Raw genomic sequence first — 7220 nt, forward strand, 5'->3', positions numbered from 1 at the left:
TCGATATTTCACGATCAAGGGTGTAATACACTTTGTAGTAGCGGTCCTTATATATCGTATTAACAATCAAAATATGGTCGAAAGAAAAAATCTCTATTTGATAGGGCTTCTTCCTATACCTATTATCGTTGGTTTGTGGAGGACTTCTCATCTATTGCAGCACCTTTGATAAATTAACCATGAAGGATGCTCCATTCCGATGGTCCGATGATTGTGAGGTGAGCTTTCAGAAGCTCAAGAGAGCATTGACTTTAGCACCGGTGTTAGTGTTGCCTTCCGGTTTAGGGATGTATACTGTGTATTGCGACGCTTCACGCATTCGCCTAGGATGCGTATTGATGTAGGAAGGGAGAGTTATTTCATATTTTTCACGACAGCTGAAGCCCCATGAGAAAAATTACCCTATACATGATTTGGAGTTGGCTGCGATTGTTCATGCTCTTAAGATATTAAGGCATTATCTTTTTGGGGTATCTTGTGAGGTTTACACTGATCATCGCAGCTTACAGCATTTGTTCAGATAGAGGGATCTCAATTTGAGGTAGCGCAGGTGGGTTGAGTTACTACAAGATCATGATATTACCATCATGTATCATCCAGGCAAGGAAAATGTAGCTGCAGATGCCTTGAGCAGAAAGGCGTAGAGTATGGGTAGTTTAGCATCTATTTCAGCAAAGGAGAGACCATTAGCTTTAAACATTCAGTCCTTGGCTAACAGACTTGTGAGGTTGGATATTTCAGAGCCCAGCCGAGTTCGTGCATGCGTCGTCGCTCAGTTTTCATTATTCGAGCAGATCAAGGCTCATCAGTTTGATGATCTGCACTTGTTAGTTCTTAGGGAGATGATACTACAGGGTGGTGCCAAGGAGGTCACTATCGATAAGGATGGTGTTCTGCGACTCCAGGGTCCCCTATGTGTTCCTAATGTTGATGGATTGGGGGAGAATATCCTAGAGAAGGCACACAATTCTCGGTGTTCTATTCATCCAGGTGCTACGAAGATGTATCACGACCTAAGGTAGCATTATTGGTGGCGGCGGATGAAGAAGGATATAGACGAGTATGTGGAAAGATGTCTAAATTGCCAGAAGGTTAAGTATGAGCACTAGAGACCAGGTAGCCTACTCCAGCAGATGACTATACCTGAGTGGAAATGGGAGAGCATTACTATGGACTTCGTAGTTGGGTTGCTGTGGACCTTGTGGAAGTTTGATGTAGTTTGGGTCATTATCGACAGGTTGACCAAGTTAGCACACTTCATTCCGGTTGTCACCATGTATTCTTCAGAGAGATTGGCCCAGATTTACATTCAGGAGATTGTTTAGTTGCATGGTGTGCCTATTTCTATCATATCAGATAGAGTCTCACAGTTTACTTCGCATTTCAGTACAGAGTGAGTTGGGGATCTAAGTAGAGCTCAACATAGCCTTTCATCTGCAGACTGACGGGCAGTCAGAGCAGACAGTTCATATCCTAGAGGATATGCTCAGAGCATGTGTGATTGACTTTAGAGGGAAGTGGGATCGATTCTTGCCTTTTGCTGAGTTTGCTTACAACCACATTTATCAGTCCAACAACGAGATGGCTCCATTTAAGGCTTTATATGGTCTACGATGTCGTTCGCCCATAGGATGGTTTGAACCCGGTGAGGCTAAGTTATATGGTACTGATTTAGTGAAGGATGCCTTAGAAACGGTAAAGTTGATTCAGGAGAAACTTCACACAGCACAGTCCAGATATAAGAGTTATGCGGATCAGAAGGCGCGTGACTTATCATTTATGGTGGGCGAGAAGGTTCTCTTGAAAGTCTCATCGATAAAAGGAATGAAGAGGTTCGGGAAGAAGGACAAGTTGAGCCTAAGGTTTATATGTCCATTTGAGGTGTTGAGACGGGTTGGGTAGGTTGCTTATGAGCTTTCTTTGCCTCCCAGTCTATCGGGAGTTCATATGGTCTTCCATATGTCTATGCTCCGGAGGTATCATACCGATGGGTCGCATGTGTTAGACTTCAGCACAGTTCAGCTAGATGAGAGCATGGGTTATGATGAGGAGCCAGTTGCCATTGTTAATAGGAAGGTTCGCCATCTGAGGTCCAAGATGATTTGTATGTAAAGGTTCAGTGGAGGAGGCAACTTGGGAGGCCGAGGAGGACATACGGAGCCGATATCCACACTTATTCGGCACTCCATGTATGATTCTAGACCTGTTCGAGGACGAACGTTTGTTTAAGAGGTGGAGAATGTAACAAGCCGACCGGTAATTTTTCTTTCTATATCTATGTTCCCCTAAATAAGACTCCCCTCATGTATTTTTACTATTTTATGACTTGCGAGGATGGTTAGTTCGGGTTTAAAAGGATTTAGGTTGAAATTGGAACACTCAATTCCTTAATATTGGCTTTAAAAGGTTAAGTTTGACTTGGGTCAACAATTCTAGTAAACGATCTTAGAACTAGGATTTGACGGTCCCAATAGGTTCGTATGATTATTTTGGACTTGGACGTGTGTCCGAATCAAGTTTTGGATGACCCGGGAGCGTTTCGGTGCCTAAAGTTGAAAGTTGTCTTATTGAAGGTTTAAAGGTTCTTTCAATCTGGTTTGGGGTAGGTTTTGGTGTTATAGATGTCTGTTTGGGATTCTGAGCCTGGGAATAGCTCTGTAAGGTGATTTAAGACTTGCACGCAAAATTTGGTATCATTCCGAGTAGTTTAAGTATGATTCGGCACGTTCGAAGTAAATTGAAAGAGAACTTGAAGTTCATAAGTTGATTTGATTTGATTTGGAGTATGATTCTTCATTTTGGTGTTATTTTTCGTGTTTCGTGAGATCGGGCAGGTCAGTTTTGATGATTCAAACTTGTTGGTATGTTTGGGCGGTGCGAGCTCTCAGAAGCGGCCTAGCGTGGGCTGCCTAGTGATCACAGAAGCGAGAAGAGGAGCCGCATCTACGAAGGCGCAGATCTGAGGAAGAGGTCATAGAAGCGGGCTGGTGCGCAGGTGCGGCACTCGTGCCGCAGAAGCGGGAAGGGCAGACCTGGGCATTGTCCTCTTCTGCGGACATATGAGGCCACTGCTCCGCAGAAGCAAAAGTCGCTGGGCAGTGAGGTCTATTTATTGCGGGAATTGGACCATTTTTGGTTCCTTTATTTCACTTCTTGGGGCAATTTTGTAGCTTCTTAGTGAGAGATTTCGACCTAGGTATTGAAGGTAACTAATTTCAACCCAATATAAGTTAAATATATAGATCATGATATATATATATATATATATATATATATATATATATATATATATATATATATATATATATATATATATATATATATATCACATTTAATATATGTATAATTGTGTATAATCAATGTATAAAAGATACTTAAAGAATATAATCATCTATTGAATAAGCATGAATGACAGATATAGGCCACAAAAATTGAAAATAAATTTAGGTATTAAAGGCTAAACTCTTGTTAGAGCTATAAGTTTAAAGGTTAATATCATTGTCAAGCTAATAATACTCATCTTGGTAAATTATATTGCACAGTTTAATTTAGACTTTGTTCCGAATGTAGATAGTCACTTTAATAAAATCAGAAAATAATTAAACTTGAGTAATTGGTCTAGTCTTACGAGGATTTCTTTTTCTTTTCTTTTTTTAGTTTTTTACACTGTATTCGGCACTCGTCTGACTAAATATATATCTGCATTGAGAAATCTCACATTGGGAGATATACTTTATAACAAAGGTGATTTGATACCAGAGCTCGTACACGAGACCTCTGGTTAAGGAGGAATACTTACTACTTCACCATAACAATAAGAGATCGGGAAATATTATCATACTCCAGTACTCAAGAGGACGCAAAAGTTCCCGTCCAAACTTGGTTATGAACCGATATTCATAGCTCCACTACTAAGTAAAATTAATTTTAATGAGTTTGATAGTTAATTATTCATTGGATAATTGGGAGGATAGTGAATTCGACACAACAGTAGACTTGCTTCATATTTGTGATGGTCTTATCCCAAAACTCAAATATTTGGCAGTAGAAACACTCATTGTTAATGGCTTCTTGTGCAGCTTCCATTCCTAAGATCATTGTGTCTCCACGTTGTTCACCGAAAATTCCACGTTGGCGAGAGAGACGAATTCAAGATTATATAAACGTAATTTAATATAAAGGATCTAATTGTCTTACATTAGTTTGGAAATTGTGTTGGGCCTGTTGGCTAATTGGGGAAAGTGCACAGATACTTGATTTTTGGGCTACTAAGTTGTCCTTAAGTTAATTTTTTATTATTTAATTTTACTCATTTCGGACACAACTTGAGATGTACGAGATTGAAGTAGCACAATTCGCGTTAGAAGTTACAATTTTTATCTGAAGTTGGAAAGTCAAAGTCATATGTTGTGACTTCAGACAAAACATCTTAAGTGCATGCAAATAAATTGGTTGCAATTCACATGCGTAAATTTTAAGTGTAATTTTTGCACTTACGACGCTTTAGTACGAAGTGCAACCAAATTATTTGCATGCACTTACAATAATTGCATTTAAGATGTACTTAACATTTTTTAGTTTGAATTGCAGCCAATATTTTGCATGCAGCAGAAACTTGTTCTTCGAATTTTCACAATCCAACACACGGTATAACTCCCAAATTTACTTCAAAAAATTTGAATCATAAATATCATAAAGAAAAAACTTGAATCATCAATTTATTAAATCAATAGCAAATATACCAAATCCATCTCGCAACTAAGAAGAAGAAGAAGACCTCTTTATAGTAAGGGAGAAGTTGACTATAGCAATAGATTAGTCTATGATGAATTGTGTTATAATAGACTCTCAATGTTAGAGGAACATCAATAATTATTAATGATTTTGACGGCTGAACAAAAGTCAGTTTATGAGAAAATTATGGCAATAGTGGATGAGGCGAAAGGTAGATTGTTCTTTTTATATGGTTATGGAGGAACTGGCAAGCCATTTATTTGGAAGTCTCTATCTTCAGGTATACGATCTCGAGGAGATATTGTGTTAACTATTGCATCAAGTGGGTTTGCATCTCTTTTGTTACTGAGAGGTCGAACAGCGGATTCGATATTGGCAATTCCTCTCAATCCAACATGCAATATAAAGCAAGGTAGTCCTCTAACAAAATTGATCGTCAAGGCAAAGTTAATTATTTGGGATGAGGCACTGATGATGCATAGATATTGTTTCGAATTTGATTCTTGGTGGTGACTTCAGACAAATTTTGCCAGTCATTACAAAAGGTACTCGGCAAGATATTGTTAATGCTACTCTAAACTCTTCATAATTTTGGCCCCACTGTCAAATCTTAAAACTAACAAGGAATATGAGATTGCAAGAAAATCAGTTAGGGCCACATTTAGATGAGTTAAAAGAATTTTTAGATTGGATTTTGGCAATTGGTGACTGAAGAATTAGAAGTTCCGTTGATGGCATTGAAAAGGTCTGAATCCTCAATGATCTTCTCATACATAATTGTGATGATCCAATATTTGCAACTGTAGAAAGTACTTATCCTAATTTCTTTAACCATTCCAATGATATATATTATCTCCAGCAAAGAGCAATTCTTACTCCGACTCTTTACATGGTGGAATCTATCAATGAATATATGGTTTCACTCAATCATAATCCTGAGAAGACATATTTGAGTTCTGATACGATTTGTATGTCTAAACATGCATTTACAGCTTTGGACCACGTATATACACTAGAATTCCTAAATAGTATTAAATGTTCTGGAGTTCCAAATCACTCTATTACTCTAAAGATTTGTGTTCCTAAGATGTTACTGAGAAATATAGATCAGTCATCGGTATTATGTAATAGTACAAGGTTCATCATCACAAGACTTAGAAATCATTGCTGGAGAAAAAGTGTTTATTCCAAGAATGATGTTGACTCCATCTGATGCGAGAATACCTTTTAAGTTCCAGGGATGACAATTTCCAATTGTGGTATCTTTTGCCATGACAATTCATAAAAGTCAGGGTCAGTGATTGTCTCGTGTTGGGTTATTTTTGAAGAAATCAGTGTTTACACATAGACAGTTGTATTTTGCTCTTTCACGGATGACAAGTAAAAAATGGTTAAAGATTTTAGTTTATGATGATGATGGACAAATAACAAATGAAGCTAGAAATGTAGTGTACAAAGAAGTTTTTTGTAATTTAATTTAATATGTTATTAAATGATTTATCATTTAATTATTATGTATTGTTATTGTCTTCTGATCCCTTGGTCTTATGTATCATGTTTTTTAGTTAATATTTAAATTTGGTATAATTATGTTATGTGGCAGTTCACCAGAGGTGACATTTTAACGTTTCTTCCATCGCCTTACTCCTAGAATCTTGAAGCGAATTAAGTATTTCTATGTTTTCTTTATATATGATTTACTGTCTATCATTATTGATGTAATGACCCTTTCGATCGTTTTTCAAGTTGTAGCCATGTTCTCCCATTTACTATTCATTCTGTGGTTAATTGTTATTATATGACTTGCGGGGTGTAGTTGGTTCGGGTCCGAAAAACTTACGTAATGAATTGAGACACTTAGTCTCAAGGTTGGAAGATTAAGTTGAAAAGGTTGCCTAGATATTGACTATGTGTAAATGACTCCGTAATGGAGTTTTGATGGTTTTGTTAGCTCCATTGGGTGATTTGGGACTTAGGAGTGTGTCCGGATTGTGATTTGGAGATTTGTAGTTGAATTAAACTTGAAATGGCGAAAGTTAAAAATTTAGAAGTTGACCGAGAGTGGGCTTTAAGGTTACCGGGATCGGAATAGGGTTCCGAGAGTTGGAGTAGGTTCATGGTTTTAATTTTGACTTGTGTGAAAAATTTGAGGTCAATCGGACGTAATTTGATAGGTTTCGGCGTCGTTTGTAGAAGATGGAATTCCATAGATTCACTAGGCTTGAATTGGGGTGCGATTCATATTTTTGGATGTTGTTTGACGTGATTTGAGGGCTCGACAAAGTTTGTATCGTGTTTTAGGAATTGTTAGTATAATTGGTTGAGGTCTCGGGGGCCTCGGGTGGAGTTCGGATGGTTAACAGATCGAATTTGGAGTTTGAAATATTGCTGAAGCTGGGAGTCTTCTGGTGCAAACGCACCTGCGGAACTTTGGTCACAGGTGCAAGCAAAGGAGCACAGAAGCGGCCATGGGAGGACTGTGCAAT

At 38.0% G+C, this 7220-nt stretch overlaps 2 pseudogenes; both read left to right on the plus strand.

The window, feature by feature from the left end:
• Window positions 1-647: 647 nt before the first annotated feature.
• LOC138898586 (uncharacterized) lies at window positions 648-5446 on the plus strand (annotated as a pseudogene).
• Window positions 5447-5465: 19 nt separating this feature from the next.
• Window positions 5466-6215, plus strand: LOC138898587 (uncharacterized; annotated as a pseudogene).
• The last annotated feature ends 1005 nt before the right edge of the window (window positions 6216-7220 follow it).

This window comes from Nicotiana tomentosiformis, chromosome 9 (assembly GCF_000390325.3).
Source record: "Nicotiana tomentosiformis chromosome 9, ASM39032v3, whole genome shotgun sequence".
NCBI classification, from domain to species: domain Eukaryota; kingdom Viridiplantae; phylum Streptophyta; class Magnoliopsida; order Solanales; family Solanaceae; genus Nicotiana; species Nicotiana tomentosiformis.